This window comes from Odocoileus virginianus, chromosome 1 (genome assembly GCF_023699985.2).
Source record: "Odocoileus virginianus isolate 20LAN1187 ecotype Illinois chromosome 1, Ovbor_1.2, whole genome shotgun sequence".
NCBI lineage: Eukaryota > Metazoa > Chordata > Mammalia > Artiodactyla > Cervidae > Odocoileus > Odocoileus virginianus.
In genome coordinates, this window is record NC_069674.1 from 97,423,393 (window position 1) to 97,443,647 (window position 20,255).

General features: G+C 37.1%; 1 long non-coding RNA gene across 1 annotated transcript in view; it reads left to right on the plus strand.

Annotated features, from left to right (window-relative positions):
• Nucleotides 1-9,893: 9,893 nt before the first annotated feature.
• The window catches only part of LOC110122369 (uncharacterized), a 43,424-nt gene continuing 33,062 nt past the window's right edge, over nt 9,894-20,255 (plus strand). Inside the window, exon 1 of the long non-coding RNA XR_002309219.2 lies at nt 9,894-9,972. This is a non-coding gene — a long non-coding RNA (uncharacterized lncRNA). The remainder of the gene's footprint in view (nt 9,973-20,255) is intronic.

The window sequence follows — 20,255 nt, forward strand, 5'->3', positions numbered from 1 at the left end:
ACAAGGGAACCAAAATGTTTGTCACTAACAGCTGAATTTAAGAACATCAGACTTTGCTTAACTGCTATTTTGAAAAGTAGTGGCTGTTGATATTCAGTTATTTCATAATCTTATTTCTTGTGTGATTTTAGAATGTGGAAATACCACTGTTTTTCTAAGGCTGATTCATATTCTCCTCAACACCTTCTCTCCCTTTATTTTAAATGTAATTCAAATGTCAATAGTCCCATTTATCAGTCACCAGTTTCAAAGAATATTCTTGTTGGATTATTTGAAGGAAAAAATAAGAACTTACTATGACGTGGAAGTTGAAAATGAGCAAAAATAGCTGGAAGTGGAGTTTTTAAAATCATTTTAGCTTTGTATAGAGAAGCCTATTCATATATTTATTCATGATAGAAAAAAAGAGTTGCTAGAGAGAAAAATGACCCCAGGGAAAAATGAGTTCCACTGCTCATTAAGCCATAAGGCTCAACTTCCTTCACCATACTTATGACTTTGTACCAGGTGGGTCAACCACTGAAAATCTCTATTTTATATCCTTACTAAAGCTCCTATTCTAAATGTTGTTTAAAATATAAAATAAAATATAATAAGAAATAAGCTCTTTCAAAAGGAAAGTGGATTGTAAAAACTGTGCCTATGAAATAAAAAACATGAGCTTAGGTAGTTATTCAAGGTGGGAGACAACTGCCAGGAATGAATAGCAGGGGGTCTAGCCTTCCAGGATCTCAGAATCTAGGTCAACGGTCAACATATTTTTTTCTGAAAAGAGCCAATGGGAAATGTCTTCAGCGTTGTAGGTTAAATGACCTCTATAGGGGCTTCCCAAATGGTTCAGTGGTGAAGAATCTGCCTGCCAATACAGGACACACAAGAGATGCAGGTTCAATCCTTTGGCTCTGAAAGATCCCTGGAGTAGGAAATGGCAACCCACTTCAGTATTCTTGCCTGGAAAATCCCATGGACAGAGGAGTCTGGCAGGCTGCCGTCCATGGGGTCACAAAGGGTCAGACACGACTTAGCAACCAAGCATGCACACAGTCTTTATAGCATGAATACTCAGCGCCATGGTAGCACTCGATACTGCTTTTGTACTTTGTGGAATGAATGTGCCTGGGCTCTGATAATATTTTTCAATCATTTAAAAATGTAGAAACATTTCTTAGTTCACGAGTTACAGAAAAGTAAGTGGTAGGTCAGAGTTTTTGCCACTTCTCTGGTTTAGTGAGTTGGAAAGTGGCCTTAGTTCCATAGTCAGAGGCAAATGCTAGAATCACTGTTATAAAAGGGTGCTGCACCTCTCCTTTAAATCAATATTTGAAGATTTGTCACAAAACCTTTTGGGGCTGTCATCTGCAGATGTTTTCTGTGATAGAGGTTTTCTTATTCAGGCACAAAAGGAGATCAGATGTGGAAAAGTCAGAAAATGGCAGATAATTCCAGCCAAGGAGGAATCTAAAAGGCTTTGCCTTCAATTAACTCTTTAGGAGGATAGTTTACCAGTGTACAAGATGAAGAGAATTAGGCAGTAGCTGGAATGTTGAGGCCAAACTACTAGCAGGATTGATTTTTAATTCCAAACCTAAGATTCTGGACAAGTCCTTAAAGTATCTGACTCCAAGGTAAGCATTTCAAGTGTGTTAGAAAAAGATGATAATCAAATCCTAGAGTTAACTAGTGCTAAATTAAATAATCATTAAAAATAGGCAAAAATTAGGGGGAAAGGGAACAATTTTTTTTACCCTAGGCCTATTTAAAGGCTTACTGTTAATGCAAATTCTTAAAACCTAGGCCTGAAAATGATATTAAAAATAGATGTATCAAAGTATTCTATTTTGACTTGAGAAGAAAAGGTGTTCCGTTCCCTCCCTCCCCATCTCCCCCTCCTGCTTCCTCTCCCTCTCTCTTTTCCTTCTTCCTTCTTTCCTCCTCTGTTTTTCCTTCTCTCCCTGTCTGTGAGAGCCACTGAAATCTGATAACTCATAAAGTGACATCCAAACCAGATAATCAATAAAGTCACCTAGAGTCATCTTTTGGAACTATGAATTCCCTGGTCTAAAACTAACTGAATCAGAATCTAGAGGGTTGACATGATATCATCTGGGTTTTTTTAGGTTTTGTTTTTCTGTTTTTGTTTCATCACAAGCTCGGCAAGTTACTCTTGGTGATAAACCCCAAAATTTAGAGCCACATTAGAGCAGCCCTAAAACTGAACATCAGAATGATCTAGAGAGCTTATTAAAACAGATTGCTGGACTCTACTCCTGGGGTTCTGTAGCGGGGCCCAATAAAATGTATTTCTAAAGAAGTCCTCAGCCGCAACTGGTGCTGCTGGTCTGAAGATTACATATTTATTGAGAATTGTTTCATGTTGTATGACCGACTCTCCTGTCTCCAGTTAGCCACTTATCCTTAGCACAGACTCATGCTTTGAAATGCTTCTTAAAAGTTTCATCTGCACTTGTAAACATGTAAGGGATTACACCAAGCATCAAGCCTGCCAAACGGTTCCTAAGGATGAACACCAAAACTGGACCTTTGTTGCTCAACCATTTAGCTAATAGAATATTCACTTAGCAAAGCACCATGACACCTTGTAAATGACTCTTAGGACCAGTCTGATTAGAATGCTCTGGAGCTGAAGTGTGTCCACAGGAGTCTCCTCTTGTTTGGAGCATTTGAATTCCTATCACCTCCTGGAGAGGGCTTTGGGGTTTCTCAGAAGCAAACTGTGGTAGCAGTTTAATTTCTATGTAAATATAAGACCAAAATGACAAATCTTTCCATTAAAAAAATGCCTCAATATAGGTCATTATTTTTATATTCTTTGATGATTCATTGGGATCACTGACATTTTCTATCCTTCAGTGTGTGGGTTAAATGTTGACAACAATTTCCAGAATTTGAAAAATCATGATGAAAATCATGAAAAATCTGCTATTGCTCTGTCTATAGACTCATTGCCTGTAAGAGTTATAGGATGAGGTGACAGTGACACCTGAGTTACCTACTCCTCATCTCATGTAACACCCACAATAACTCTGCTAGTAAAATGGTAAGAAAACTAAGGCTCAGAGATTAATTCTTCCAAGGAAACGTGAACAATCAGTTGTGCATCAGGATTTATACCAGATTTATTTATATTTATATAATTTTATATAATATATAATATTTAATTTATATCAGATTCTACCATGCTTGCTGACACATAGAAGCAGAGTTCTCTGACAAATACAGAATTTGTTAAATAATAGCAAGCCAAAAGAGAATTATAAGGAGCCACAAAAGCTTCTTGATTCCTTATCAAAGCTTGCCTTGATTTTATTGGAACTCCCTTGATTTTTAGGACCTGTGCACATACATCAACAAACTCAGTTTTGTGGGGATTTTATCAATACATTCTGGTTTTCAGTTAGTCGTTAGCACATGTCAAACTTCCTGTGCAGGCAGTGAATAAAGCCATCAAGATCTATAGAGATGTCTTAGAACATGCTGGTTCTGAGCTGTGTTTGCTATGGAGAGACATTTCCGTGAATGTCATGATCCTCTGCCAAAATGTCAACCTTGTCTTCTGCATCCAGAAGTTCATGAACAGGGGAGAGGCTGCAAAGATTCAAGGTACAGGCACAGTTAGTGAATAGGACAGAGGACGTTAAAGGGAGCATGCTCTTAAGGCTAATAGGGGAGTACATAGGCTAACGGGGGAACGTAGGATAATGGGAGATACATAGGGGAAGTACTACTAATGCTAATCAGACAGTCTCAAAGAAGCCATGGTCAGATTCTCTGTAGACTCCAGCAAACCACGAAAGACAGGAGCAAAGCTAGGGTGTTTTCATCACATGCCTTCTTTGCATGGATACCTGGGTGGGTGGTTGGCAATATTGAAATAGCTTATTTGAAATTGAGTTTCCAGAATTTGTAGCCGGCCTCCATTTGCTAGAAACACAACTCTGGATACCAATAGGGTTGTCTTGCTTGGAATAAGAATTATACATTTGCCTATAAATATTTATCTCTGAAGAGATCTTTTTTAATATTTAATCTCCTCAAGATTTTGCTTTAAAAATTATCAAATTTTAGTGAGTGCTTATTTGGAGGGAATACTATGCAGAGTGCTTTTACTGGGTCATTCCATGTAATTCTCACAAGCACCCCCGAGATAAGCATGATTATTATCTTCCCCAGTTGACGAATGAGTATGCGGTGGCTTAGTAGTGACTTGTCCAGGGTCCAATAGGAAGTGGGAAAACTGGGATTTAATCCCAGGGAGTTGGAATCCGAGGTCTGCCTCCCTAAACTTGTTCAGCTCTAGAGCAGTAGATTTTGCCCCTGGATGCACATGGCAATCATCTGGAACATTGTACTTTACAGAAGAAAAGATCCAATGCTTGAATCCCAACTTAAGAGTTCTGATTTAATTGTTGGAAAATGGGATCAGTCACAAATGTTTTCAAAATCTCCCTGATTGGGTCTAATATGCAGCCAATACTTGAGCTTCAAATATACTGATACCTGTGTCCCACCCTCCCCACCCCTGAGGTTGTAATATAATTGGTCTGGAATCTAACCTGAGCTTTGGAATTTTTAAAAGATCCCTGCCCATCTCCCCACAATGCGCCACATGATTCTAGTGCACAGACAAGTTTAGGAACCTTTGCTCTAGTGACTCTCAAGCTCTGATGAGTATGAAAATCATCAGAATCATCCATACAAAAGCCAGGTCCTATCCTACTTAGTTGGGTCTGGGCCTCTGTGGATCTCAAACTTTATTGCATGTCAAAATCATCTAAAGAGCTTGTTCAATGACCATTTGGCATGTACTGCCCCAGAAATTCTGCTTCAGTAGGTCAGGGTAGGCTTAAAATTTGCATTTTTAATAAGTTCACAGATGATATCATTGCTGCTAATCTGGGGATCACAGGGAAAAGGAATATTCTCCCCAGGGACATTAGTCAATGTGTAGGGGCATTTTCTGTTGTCCCGGAGGGGGAGGGGGCAGTAACGGTAGAGTGTTCTTGGCTTCTAGTGGGCAGACACCAGAAGTGCTACTAAACATCCTACAGTGCACAGGAGAGGCCCCGGGGAAACAGTTATCCAGTTCAAGTGTCAGAAGTGCCAAAGTTGAGAGACGTTGCTCTAGTCTAAACTTTAGAGAGATGTTTAGATCATTATAAACCAGGGAATTTGAACACAGATTTGGAGGGGGAAAAAAAAAATCTAGCACTCTTGAATTAGTATCCTCTTTAAAACTGAGAGACATATCCAACAGCATGGCTTAGATATAAGTTGTAAAACATTATGATTTCTGTTTCAAAATGGAAGACTAACACACGGAAGGACCTTACTTCTTTGGCAAAATTTTTGCTGTATCATGAATTATTATAGCATTTAGGTGCCTTCCAAAGGGTTCCAAATCCTCTGAGTTTGCCTTGGAAATTTTGCATACAAAAAACTGGACTTACCAAGGAAACCATTAAAGGATAATTATTCTTTTTATAAAAGTTCTGAAAAAAAAAAGTTCTGAACATAGGACCTCATTAAAAAGTCAGTGTTCATAGAGCATTTTAAAGGAAACCTAAATTATCTTGAGAAAGATCTATTCTCTAAAGTGAAATTCATGAATATTTATCCAACATTGATTTCATTGTTTTATGTTTAAGAGATTTATTCAGTGGTAAGAATATAGGAACTTTAAGAAAGCGAAAACTTGTCTTCAGTGGGTTTAAAGCTAAGACATGTGTATAGATCTCTGTGAGGTGAGGCCATAAGTAAGAAGGGCCTTAGGGGTGGCTGATGTGTTCTGGAAATGCTTTTGAGAGCATCACTTGGGTAGAGAATGTTTTGTGGGAAAGGTGAATTCAGGACTGGACCAGAATCAGTAAGAGCAAAATCTAGAAACTAGATAACTAGTCCGGAGATTATGAATGTGCTAGGTAAGTCGCTTCGGTCATGTCAGACTCTTTGCGTCCCTATGGACTGTAGCCTGCTAGGCTCTCTGTCCATGGGATTTCCCAGGCAAGAATACTAGACTAGGTTGCTATTTCCTTCTCCAGGGGATCTTCCCAACCCAGGGATTGAACCCCCTGTCTCTTACGTCTCTTGCATTGGCAGGTGGGTTCTTTACCATTAGCACCATCTCAGAAGGCCCGAGGTTGTGAATAGTTGAGGCAAAACACTGGGTGTCCCCAACAGAGAGCAGATGAACCTGGGGAAGCATCTGCCCTGCCCAGCAGCTCAAGCACTAGACCAGGAGCCGGTCCTAGGATACGGCCCCACCCACTTCTGTAGTGGAAGGGGTTGTGTGGGTGAGTGACTGTGTGCATAATTCTGGGGTTCTGGGAAGATTCTGACACCTTACCGTGAACTTTATTCCACATCTCAACCAAGACTCAGTGGCAAGACCCCTGAGGGTTGAAACCAGGGTAAAGTTTGGATCACACATTTCTACTGGGCAACCCAATCATCTGCAATTTAGAAATAAGACACAATTTTGGGGTCTGAGCCAAAATTTCAGAACAAATTAAAATTAGGCAAAATGTTGGTAGCTTCTCCCATCATCCACTTAATGCATTTTCCTCTCTGACAAGTGTGCCTTTTAAGGTTGTGCTCCATTGTTTAAGTGTCATCATCATAAGTCTATTTTATTGACAGAAAACACCAGCCAAGGCTAATATTTCCCCATGATTTTTTTTTTTCTATGCCATCTCTCTATTAGGCTCTTTTCCAGTTATTTGCAGTCTTTCAGATACTGTGTGGGTGAGGAAACACTAGTTCTAATAACCTCCGATTCCCATTAAAATGGGAATTTCCCATTGAAATTTCACAGTTAAGTGAAATCTATTGTCAAAATTGTGTATTTTTTTCAGAGTGAGCAAGGCAGATATTTACCTCCTTCCCATAGAAGCTGTATGATTGTCAGCATTTGAATAACAGCTCAGCTCTTTCCCTTTGTTAGGACACATGTTTTACATCTATTGATTATTTCAAGATGATAGTATGAGTAAATTCCCCCATACCTCCAATAAGGTGAGACAGTTCAGAGAACTATTCTTTGTTGTCATATTAGTGCTTTACAATAGAATTTGCAGCAAAAGGCTCCTGCTGGATTTTATTCTTGTTTTCTCCAAGACTAAAAAAGTTACATAAATCTGTATCTTTGAAACCTGCTGGCAGGGTTCTGACACTCATTTGATTTATGGACTCTCAGAAGCATTTGTTTGTTTTAAAACTGGCAAAGGACTTAAGCCAGTCACCTGGAAATTAATAAATACCCCTCTGTATTTCTCCATGACTCTCTGTGAGAACTGGGTCTTTATTTTACCCTCTTAGATGCAGACAAGCCCTTCTGCCTTGCTCTTTGGATTCAAGATGATGCCACAAATAGAGGTTTTCACTGTGCATGTCAATAAAGTACAAACAGCATTTTAGCCACCTGTCCTCCCACCAGTGATTCCTGAGCAAGACTCAGCTCCAGGCAGATAGGAAGGTGAATTAGATACTTCAAAGAATGGAGTATTCACTGGGAGAAGAGACATGCTTGCTAAGGCATTTCACAAAATTATGGTTGACTTTCTTCTTTGGAAGGATTTTGCATCATTTAGAAATAATCTGTAAGGCACAAAGTTCTAGAAACCATGGGATGAAGACCAAAGGGCTTTTCTACAACCTTTTTATTCTCTGTTCAGAATCACATTGACCAAATTTCTGGGGATCCCCATTTGGACTTAGCGCTCTCTGGACAGTTTTCTTTCTTTCAAATATACAAGCATTTGGACTTGGAGTTTTGAAATGTGAGGAAGGAAGAGGCACTGTAATAATTCCCTAGGGTGGAAATGCAAGGCCAAGGGAACGGTCCACAATGATACCTCATTCAGCTGAATTCACTGGAAGGTACCCTGCTATACACTGACAGATGACATAATTTTTAGGTAGAAGTAGCTCTTCCAGAAATTTTACCAGCATTACATGCCCATTTGCTGCATCATGCATGCATTTGCCTGTGGGAAAGATGCCAAATATTTTGTGTGTGACTTTCTAAATAAATGATAGCCACAATTGCTAAACCCAGTGTTTTACATGACAGGTGAAAAAGAGCCCATAATTGCTTGGTGAGTGTCAGGAGATATATTTAGGGTCTTTATAGGGCCACTAAACAGTTGCCTGAAACAATGCCCCTTACAACACCTTTGTTCAAAGGGCATTGCACCCCATTCTCTGCTTGCATGACCCAAATCAATATCTAGATGTTTAGTATTTAGGACAGACACACAGCCTAAACCATGGACAGCATACCTCAGGAAAAATTCAAACTTTTGTGATATCTATTTTAGTGCATATACATTCCCAGTTGAAAGGGTTTATCCTAAAGCCTCTGTTGATACCAGCAAAATGTTGGCAAAATTTTAAAAGAATCCTAGTGAAAATACTTAGAGCACATAGATTCAAGACCACAGATAGTTTTTAGATGGCTTTCATGTGAATCTAGGGATTCAGAGTAAACAGAACAAATACAAGAACAAGATACAAATAAACAGAACAAATAACCAGAACAAGAACAAATAGAACAAGATACAAAGATTAATTATGAGGAGCCATAAACAAAACCATTTTTATTTTTTGAAACTAAAGATTAGTTATATATATATATATATATATAATTAAAATAGCTAACTATTCAAAATTTTTTTATGACAAGCCTCTGACAAAATAACTCAAAAATCAGTTTAAAGTGATTGTAATTTCTATTAACAGCACATGTTGTTAGTTACTATGCCATTGAGTTTGTTGAAGTGTCTGGAACTGTGCATTTTTGAAATATTATTTGATTGTGTTTGTTTTCAGGAAACACAGCTTTTACTTTAGTAAAAAAATATTCATTCATTTCTTAAAATAGGACCATGGTAAGAAGGTTTGTGCCTGGAGACAGTGAGCTGACATAAATCTGTCCTGCTTTCCCATAAACAGCTGTGCCCCACCCCATACTGGTTATGCTGCATATATCCTTGAAGTCTTGTTTTTCTGCAGATATAAAGTAAGATTTTCTTCCTTGCCCTCATACATCCTACTTATAAAATGTAAAAAACAAACTCCTTCATAATTAGCAGACTGCCTGTGTCAAGTATGAGCTATGTGTTCAAGACATGGAGGAATTATTTCCCCTACTTCCTAGTACCCAAACAAACCATATTCGCAGATTCTAATAGCCATGATGAAGTTACAAATACGGCTGTGGTAGTATGTGTGTCCAGGTATGTATCCAATTTTGAATTCTTAGAATCAATTAAGTATACTAGAATGAACACATTGTTTTCGTATAGCAGTCACCAAAAGGCATCATGTGTGGCTAAAGTATTGAGAAAGTCAGGGTTTTTTTGTACCTTGTCAGTTATCCAAGTTTCACTCAGTTCCACAGAATATTTGTCATCAGGTAGGAAATATCGAGGCTTTGTCCTAGGCTTGAACAGTGAGGGAAACCCATGTTAAAAGGGAATTTACATGATGAAGTAAATTCCTAAGAGGTTGTGTAGAAAGATCATTCAATCTCCTGTTGAGAATGTATCTATGTTTGGAGAATGAGCAGATATTCTGATTTTCAATTTTTTGTCTCAGACATAACCCTGTCACACCCGTCTCCCTAAGTGTACTAGTTAAATTCATTTTGTTTTGAAAAATTACAGGCATATATAAAGCCACTATATTTTTAAATACATATATATATATATATATAAAACTTTTCTTGACAAATTCGGAAGTGTAAGAGATGTGACAAGTTTACAATTACATAGTTGATTCCACAGTCCTGCAACTACATTTTGCCCTATTGTGATTTCACACTTGAGTCCTGTTGACACTAGCCACCAATTCTGTTTTTCTTAAGTCACCAGGGGTTTGGCTTAGAAGGTTGTCCTAACTCAGTCTTCAGGGATCACACAAATTGCATTATTAAAGAAGATGAAAATAATTCAGGTAACAAAAACTTTTTTAGAGATACTCATCCAATGAATTAAGTATAAATATTTATTCAGTAGTGTGTGTGAAGTGTGAAAGCCACTCAGGCATGTTCAACTCTTTGTGACCCCATGGATTATACAGTCCATGGAATTCTTCAGGTCACAATACTGGAGTGGGTAGCCTATCCCTTCTCAGGCAGACCTTCCCAACCCAGGAATTAAACCAGAGTATCCTGCGTTGCAGGTGGATTCTTTACCAACTGAGCAATCAGGGAAGCCATTCAGTAGAGTATATTGCAAAAAAAGGTTAAAGGAGAGTTTAAAAAGGCAAATTGTCTTAATGTCCTTCATTAGGACATGTAAGAACTAATGCACATATGAAGAGAAATAGCTGTCAGGTTTGTAAAAACAATTTTTACCTCAATCTCATGTCCACTGAGTTGGTGATGCCAGCAAAACATCCCAACCTCTGTCATCTCTGCTCCTCCTGTATTCAATCTTTTCCAGCATCAGGGTCTTTTCTAACGAGTAGGCTCTTCGTATCAGGTAGTCAAAGCATTGGAGCTTCAGCATCAGTCCTTTCAATGAATATTCAGGGTTGATTTCCTTTAGAATTCACTGGTTTGATCTCCTTGAAGTCCAAGGGACTCTCAAGAGTCTTTTCCAACATCACAGTTCAAAAGCGTCAATTCTTTGGTGGTCAGCCTTCTTTGTGGTCCAACTCTTACATCCATACATGACTACTGGAAAAACCAAAGCTTTGACTAGATGGACCTTTGTTAGCAAAGTGATATCTCTTCTTTTTAATACACTGTCTAGGTTTGTCATTGCTTTTCTTTCAAGGAGCAAGCATCTTTTAATTTCACAGCTGCAGTCACCATCTGCAGTGACTTTCGAGCCCAAGAAAATAAAATCCCTCACTATTTCCATTGTTTCTCCATCTATTTGCCATGAAGTGATGGGACTGGATGTCATGAGCTTCATTTTTGGAATGTTGAGTTTTAAACCAACTTTCTTACTCTCCATTTTCATCTCCATCAAAAGGCTCTTTAGTTACTCTTCACTTTCTGCCATAAGGGTGGTGTCATCTGCAAATCTGAGGTTATTGATATTTCTCCCGTTAATCTTGATTCCAGCTTGTGCTTCATCCAGCCCAGCATTTCTCATGATGTACTCTGCATATAAGTTAAGTAAGCAGGCTGACAATATACAACCTTGACACACTCCTTTCCCAAATATGTCCATTGTTCCATGGCCAGTTCTACCTTTTGCTTCTTTACCCACATACAGGTTTCTCAGGAAGCAGTTAAGGGGGTCTGGTATTCCCATCTCTTTAAGAATTTTCCACAGTTTGTATGATCCACACAGTCAAAGGCTTTAACATAGTCAATGAAGCAGAAGTAGATGTTTTTCTGGAATTCTCTTGCTTTTTCTATGATTCAACCACTGTTGGCAATTTGATACCTCGTTCCTCTGACTTTTGTAAATCCAGCTTGAATATCTGGAATTTCTCCATTCACATACTGTTGAAGACTGGCTTGGATAATTTTGAGTATTTTCTAGCATATGCAATGAATGCAGTTATCCAGTAGTTTGAAAAAATCTTTGGCATTACCCTTCTTTGGGACTGGAATGAAAACTGATCTTTTCCAATCCTGTGGCCACTGCTGAGTTTTCCAAATTTGCTGGCATATTGAGTGCAGCACTTTCATGGCATCATCTTTTAGGATTTAAAATAGCTCAATTGGAATTCCATTGTCTCCACCAGCTTTGTTTATAGTGATGCTTCCTAAGGCCCACTTGACTTTGGACTCCAAGATGTCTGACTCTCGGTGAGTGATCATACTATTGTGGTTATCAGGGTCATTAGGATCTTTTTTATATAGTTCTTCTGTGTATTCTTGCCACCTCTTCTTAATATCTTCTGCTTCTGTTACGTCCGTTCCTTTTCTGTCCATTGTGCCACCTTTGTATGAAATGTTCCCTTGGCATCTTTAATTTCCTTGAAGAGATATCTAGTTTATTGTTTTCTAGATCTCCATTCTATTGTTTACCTGTACTTCTTTGCATTGATCACTTAGGAAGGCTTTCTTATCTCTCCTTGCTATTCTTTGGAACTCTGCGTTCAGATGGGTATATCTTTTCTCCTTGGCCTTTAGCTTCTCTTCCTTTCTTGGCTATTTGTAAGGCCTCCTCAGACAACCATTTTGCCTTTTTTGCATTTCTATTTCTTGGGGATGGTTTTGACCACTGCCTCCTGTGTAATGTTACAAACCTCCATTGATAGTTCTTCAGGCACTCTATCTGTCAGATGGAATCCCTTGAATCTATTTGTCACTTCTGTAGAATCATAATGGATTTGATTTACATCAAACCTGAATGACCTAGTGGTTTTCCTTAATCTCTTCAATTTAAGCCTGAATTTTGCAATAAGAAGTTCATGATCCAAGCCACAGTCAGCTTCTGGTATTGTTTTTGCTGACTGTATTGAGCTTCTCCATCTTTGACTGCAAAGGATATAATCAACCTGATTTTGGTATTGACCAGATATCTGCTGATGCCCATGTGAAGTGTCATCTCTTGTGTTGTCGGAAGAGGGTGTTTGCTATGACTAGTGTGTTCTTTTGGCAAAACTGTTAGCCTTTGCCCTGCTTCATTCTGTACTCCAAGGTCAAACGTGCCTGTTACTCCAGTTCTCTCTTGAATTCCTACTTTTGCATTCTAGTCCCCTGTGATGAAAAGAACATCTTTTTTTGGTGTTAGTTCTAGAAGGTCTTATAGGTCTTCATAGAACTGTCAACTTCAGCTTGTTTGGCATTAGTGGTTGGGGCATAGACTTGGATTACATTCTGTCATTTTTGAAATTGCACCCAAGTACTGCATTTCAGACTCTCTTGTTGACTATGAGACCTGCTCTGTTTTTTCTAAGGGATTGTTACCATCATACATCAACTAAATAAAGACACTGAAAGATAGAGAGTAAAAGGATGAGAAAATATACAAATACTAACCAAAGCAAAGTTGATAGAGCTAAATAAAACCAAATAAAACAGGCTTTAAGACCAAAGCAACATTCAAAATAAAGAGGGTCACAAGTATATACAATTCCCAATCCAAGAGAATATATATAATTCTGAAGTTATACATAACTAAAACATAGCTTTAAATAAAGAAAAATTACAAGGATAGGTAAATTCACCATCACAGTTAAAGATATATTACATCTATTAATTTCTCATTTAAATGCTTTTTTCTCTGCAATCACCTTCTGTGGTTTTTCAGTCTTCTGACTATATTGAGGCTTTTAATGGCTAAGTCAAAGGTCTCTCTTGGTAAATGTCACATTTCACTTGAAAATATGTGGGTTATTTTCAAATATCTTTTGATATTGATTTCTAACATAATTCCACAGTGATAAGAGAACAAACTCTGTATGCTTCCAATACCTTATATCATGGAATTTATGTCCCCTGTTTTGTGTCCCTGGATATATTCCACTGTTCCTATAGTCTATGGGAACTTGAGTAGAATTTGTATCTTACGGCTATATGAAAATTGTTATGAAAGTTGTATAAATCTTAATTATGTTGAATAGATTCATAGTGCTTTTCAGGTCTACTATGTCCTTATACTTTTCTGTATTTTCATTCTATTAATTTTTGAGAGTTTGGTATTAGACCTCCAACTAAAAATCTTAATTTGTCTATTTAAAAAATAATTATAATATATAGTGGAACTATAGGTAGCCTTGCTTTGTATTTTCCAAGTCTCCTGTAAATATTATACCACTTCCATAATTTAAAAAATAAAAACACAAGAGAAAAAATGCCAGAGAAAAACAAATACTCTATGTTGTCACTTATATATGGAATCTAAAGAATACACAAATGAGTGAATATAACAAAACAAAATAAACAAAGATATATCACATCAATTTCAGTAACTGATTTTAAAAGTAGGCCAAGAAATCACTAAGGATGAGGATTTGTACCCAATTAAAAAACTTGATCTAATGTGCATATATCAGATTCTGAGCTCTCTATTAGAATATGTTTTCAAGCACACATGGAACATTCCTTTGAAATACATTATGATCTGGACATAAAGCAACTCTTTAATTTCAAAAACCTGTATTATACATGTCCTAATCTCTGACCTCTGACCTCAAGAAAATTAAGTTAGATGATAACTACCAAAAGGAGAATTTTTAAAACTCATGTTTAAATTCACATGCTCTAATTATCTATGGGTAAAAGAAACCACACAGAAATTTAAAATACTTAGAATCAAATATGAATGAAAAACTATATATAAAAATTTCCAAGATGCAACTGGAGCATACTCATATTAAAAGAATATGTTGTATCATTATTTTTAAAAGTCTATAACTAGACTGCAGAATCAAGCAGAAGTTATTTTGAAGTGTACGAAGCTAAATTTCAAGCAGATGTAATGTTTCAAAATCTAGAATGATGGAAAATATTAAAACTGACTCATGAAAAATTATTTAACCCATATAGTATGTGACTTTATCAGTTAGGGTTCATTCAGAGAAAAAGATAAAATTAATATAGGAACTGTGTAAAGAGACTTGAGGACAACTGAGGTAACAGAGACAGTAACCATAAGCATTATCTATTACTTCTAAGCTGTTGGGGGGAAAGGAAGAGGTGATTGCTCTTGGAATCTAACAGCTTGGAAAAGGGACTTTACGGAGCTGGGACCCAGATCTCTGATTAGAGGGTGCTGAAGAGAGTTCCAGAATAACATCTATTTCTGCTTTATTGACTATGCCAAAGCCTTCGACTGTGTGGATCACAATAAACTGTGGAAAATTCTGAAAGAGTTGGGAATACCAGACTACCTGACCTGCCTCTTGAGAAACCTGTATGCAAGTCAGGAAGGAAGCAACAATTAGAAATGGACATGGAACAACAGACTGGTTCCAAATAGGAAAAGGAGTATGTCAAGACTGTATATTGTCACCCTGCTTATTTAACTTATATGCAAAGTACATCATGAGAAATGCTGGGTTGGAGGAAGCACAAGCTGGAATCAAGATTGCTGGGAGAAATATCAATAACCTCAGATATGCAGATGACACCACCCTTATGGCAGAAAGTGAAGAGGAACTGAAGAGCCTCTTGATGAAAGTGAAAGAGGAGAGTGAAAAAGTTGGCTTAAAGCTTAACATTCAGAAAACTAAGGTCATGGCATCTGGTCCCATCACTTCATGGGAAATAGGTGGGGAGACAGTGGAAACAGTGTCAGACTCTATTTTCTTGGGTTCCAAAATCACTGCAGATGGTGATTGCAACCATGAAATTAAAAGACACTTACTCCTTGGAAGGAAAGTTATGACCAACCTAGACAGCACAGACATTACTTTGCCAACAAAAGTCCATCTGGTCAAGGCTATGGTTTTTCCAGTGGTCATGTATGGATGTGAGAGTTGGACTGTGAAGAAAGCTGAGTGCCAAAGAATTGATGGTTTTGAACTGTGGTGTTGGAGAAGACTCTTGAGAGTCCCTTGGACTGCAAGGAGATCCAACCAGTCCATCCTGAAGGAGATCAGTCCTGGGTGTTCATTGGAAGGACTGATGCTCAAGATGAAACTCCAATACTTTGGCTACCTCATGCGAAGAGTTGACTGATTGGAAAAGACCCTGATGCTTGGAGGGATTGGGGTCAGGAGAAGGGGCCAACAGAGGATGAGATGGCTGGATGGCATCACCAACTCAATGGGCATGAGTTTGAGTAGACTCCGGGAGTTAGTGATGGACAGGGAGGCCTGGCCTGCTGTCCCATGAATATGGGGTCGCAGAGTCGGACATGACTGAGCAACTGAACTGAACTGAACTGATGCTCAGGAGTTCATAAGATGCCCCTCTGTAGATCTGGCAGTCAAACCACTGATAAAGGAAGTACCGGCCATCTGGTCATCTCTAAAGAGAGACAGTGATGTTGGCTATGGGGCTATAGAGAAAACTGGAAAAAAAAAAAAGTCACTGCCAAAATGAAGAAACATGGCTGTATTAAGAGTGTCCATAGGAGCGTAGCTGGTCTAAAATATTGTGTTAGTTTCAGGTGTAAACATAGTAATTCAGTTATACATATACATACTTTCATTCTCTTTCAGATTCTTTTCCCACATAGGTTATTACAGAATATTGAGCAGAGTTCCCTGTGCGGTATAGTAGCTCCTTGTTGGTTATCTAGTTTATATATAGTAGTGTGTGTGTGTTAATGCCAAACTCCTAATTTATCCCTCTCTTACCCTCTGATAGTATTTCTCCTTTGGTAACCATAAGTGTGCTTTTGAAATCTGTGAATCTGTTTCTGTTTTGTAAACAGGTATCATATCATCTTAAAAATTGTATTCCACATAAGAGTGATATCATATGATATTTGTCTTTTTCTGTCTGACCTACTTCACTTAGTATGGTCATCTCTAGGTCTATCCATGTTGTTGCAAATGGCATTATTTCATTTTTATGGCTGAGTAATATTCCATTGTGTATATGTGTCTCATCTTCTTTATCCATTCCTCTGTTTCTGGACATTTATGTTGCTTCCATGTCTTAGCTATTGTAAATGACCATTGTGGTACATGTATCTTTTTTCATTATGGTTTATGATTTTCTCTGGTTATGGACTTCCATGTGGCTCAGATGGTAAAGAATCTGCCTGCAATCAGGAGGGACCCAGGTTTGATCTTTTGGCCAGGAAGATCCCCTGAAGAAGAGAATGGCTACCCACGCCAGTATTCTTTCCTGGAGAATTCCATGAACAGAGGACCCTGACTGTACATGGTATTGCAAAGAGTTGGACATGACTAAGTGACTAGCACTTTCACTTCACTTTTTCTCTGGTTATATACCCAGGAGGGGGATTACTGGACCATACGCTAACTCTATTTTTAGCTTAAGGACCCTCCATACTGTCCTCCGTAGTGGTTGTACCAATTTACACTCCCACCAACACTGTAGGAGGGTTTCCTTTTCTCTTACCCTCTCCAGAATTTATTATTTGTAGACTTTTAGATTACGGCCTTCCTGACTGGTATACAGTGATACCTCTGTATAGTTTTGATTTACATTTCATTGATAATTAGTGATCTTGAGCATCTTTTCATGTGTGAGAACAGTCACTTTTGATTGCAGAGAAGATAATCCAATAATCTTGGGTACTTGGGTTAGAGAAGAAAATCTGAAGGTAAGTGAGCTAAATATACAACTTTAAGAAATTAGAAAAGCAGAATAACTTGAAAGAAATCAGATATAAAGATAAAAGTGAGTGGAAAAGAAAATAAAGATTCAATAGGTGGAATGAACAAAGCCAAAATATATTTCTTCAGAAAGACTAAGAAAACTGGCAAAATGAAAAAACTGAAAAAGTCACAGATAAATAATTTGGGGAAAGGAAAATATAAAAATACTGCAGAAATCAAGCAGAGGGTATTATAAACAACTGTATTCCCAGAACTTTTGAAGTATGTGAAATGGTCAAATTACTAAAGCAAACTCAATAAGTAGAAACTAGGTCTATAGCCATTGAAGAAATTAGATTTATCATTTTTTTCCCTCATAGATCAAACACAAGGCTCAAACGATTCCATAGGACAATTCTAATTCTTTCAAGGAAAAGAGTACTCATATTTCACAAAAACTCTTTAAAAGACTGAAAAGAAGTAATCCACTCTGGTTTTACAAGTTATAACTTAATACCAAAACACAAGGAGAAAAAGAAAAGATATAGTTTGAACAACAAATTCATCAGTATGTACAAAAGGAGACTATATATTCAGTAGTAAAATGCTAAAAGTGTTCACTTTAAGTAACAGTATAAGCATACTCACTATCATAGATATTCAACATTATACTGAAGGTCTTAAGGAGAAAATGATAGAAAAGTGATGGAAGGGGAAAAAACGTCATCTGTAAATCATATGGTCATCTGCATAGACAACACAAGAAGGGACACAAAAATTACTGGAATTATCATGGAAATTTGTCAAGGTAGAAATTACATAGGATTCAGTTCAGTTCAGTTGCTCAGTCGTGTCCGACTCTTTGCGACCCCGTGGACTGCAGCGCACCAGGCTTCCCTGTCCATCACCAACTCCCGGAGCCTACTCAAACTCATGTCCATCACGTTAATGATGCCATCCAACCATCATAAGATTTATACACAGAAAACAATTGTATTTCTATACACCAGCAACAAACAGAAAATTCAACTTTTTTAAGATACTATTTATACAAGCAGTGAAAATAGATGGTACTTTGAAATACACATAGCAAAAAACAAGCAAGCCTTCTACAGGGAAAATAATAAAACTGAATCAAAAGACATTTTAAAAGTTCTCAATAAATGGATATACATGTTAGCTTCATTTGTTGGAAGAGTTAATATTGTAAAAATATGTGTTTCCTCAAATTATATCTATTTACTGGAATTACAGATTTTTAAAAATTATTTAAAAACTTAAATGGAAGCGCAAAGAGCCAAGAGAGTCCTAAAGAATCAAGCAGATTTTTCCTACCATAAAAATTTGTAATAATTAAAACTGTGTAATTGGTGCAGAGATAGAGCAATGGAATAGAATGGAAAAATAAGAAAATGATCTATGCACGTAGAAAACTTGACATAAGGCACAACTAAATTCAGGATTGGTGGAAAAGAACAGATTATTCAATAACTGGTTCTAGAACAATTGCTTATCTATAAGGATAAAACTGTAAACTGACCCTTAACTCAAGCCTTACAGCAAAAACAAAAATATCAGTTTCTAATATATTAAGCCTTAAGTATGACAATAAAATATTAGAAATTCTAGAAGAAAATATAGGATAAAAACTTCCATAGCCTTAATTTCTTAAATGAAATTATGTAAACTGTAATAAGGATTAAGAAATTTGACTTCACCACAATTAAGAACCATGCATTAAAAGACCCTGTAAAGACTTGTGGTTACCGAGGTGGAGGGGATTTGGAGGAGGAGTGGACTGGGGGTTTGGGGTTAGCAGACACAAACTATTGTGTTGCCCAAAAACTTCATTTGGGTTTTTCCATACCATCCTATGAAAAACCCAAATGATCCTTTTGGCCAACCCAATACTATATGTTGAATGGATGAGCAGCAAGGTCCTATTGTATAACACAGGGAAATATATTCAGTATCCTATAATAAGCCATAATGGAAAAAGAATATGAAAAAGAGTATGTGTGTGTGTGTATATATATATGTACGTGTGTGTGTAAATGTAAATATGTATATATATATATACACACATATATACAACTGAATTACTTTGCTGTGTAGCAGAAATTAATATACCATTGTAAATCAACTATACGTCAATTTTTTTAAAAGACCCTGTAAATAATGTAACAGACAAACCACAAACTGCGAAAATACATTTGTGATTCACATAACAAAAAATAAAAAAGCACTAGTGTCTACAATATACACCAACATCATGTATCAATAGAAAAATATAAATCAATTTTTTATTGAAAAATCATGTCACATAGGTAACATGAGCAGTCAATAAATATGAAAGGGTTCTCTACCTCATGACAGTCAGTGAACATTCAAATAATGATATACCATTTCACAGCTAGCAGACTAGAAAAAAATTAAAGTCTAACAAAACCAAGTGATAAGAAGGACATAGAATGATAGAATGTCTCAGAGGAGTTAAGACCACAAATTGGTATAATCATCTTTGGGGAATACCTTATCTCCCAGTCAACTTGAGTGTACATATACACCTTGCCTAAGCAGTTCTACTCCAAATCTTTGCACATGTGTACCAGGAAACACATACAAGCTTTAGAACAGCACTATCCGTAGTAGCAGGAAACACTAGAAACAGCTCAATTGTCCATTAAAGTTAGAATGGATAAAATTGTTATATAATCATACAGTGAAATACTGTGCTGTAGTAAAAATGAACTACAGCTATATACATCAACATAAATTTCAGAAAAGTTTTTGAAGTCAAAAAGCGAACTGCAGAATACAAAAGTATAGTTCCATTCATGCATAGTTCAATAACAGGGATATCTAAACAAGATATTATTCAGACACACGCATGTGATTAAAACATGAAGAAAAATAGGAAGATTATCACAAAATTTAGGACCTTGATTGCCTCTGGGAAGGAGATAGTGGTGTTGCTATCAAGGAGAGACACACAGGAGCCTTCACAAGTATTAGTAATGTTCTGTTTCTTAAGCTGGCTGATAAACACAAGGTTGTTCCTTTTATTTTTGTTATTTTACACAATTGCA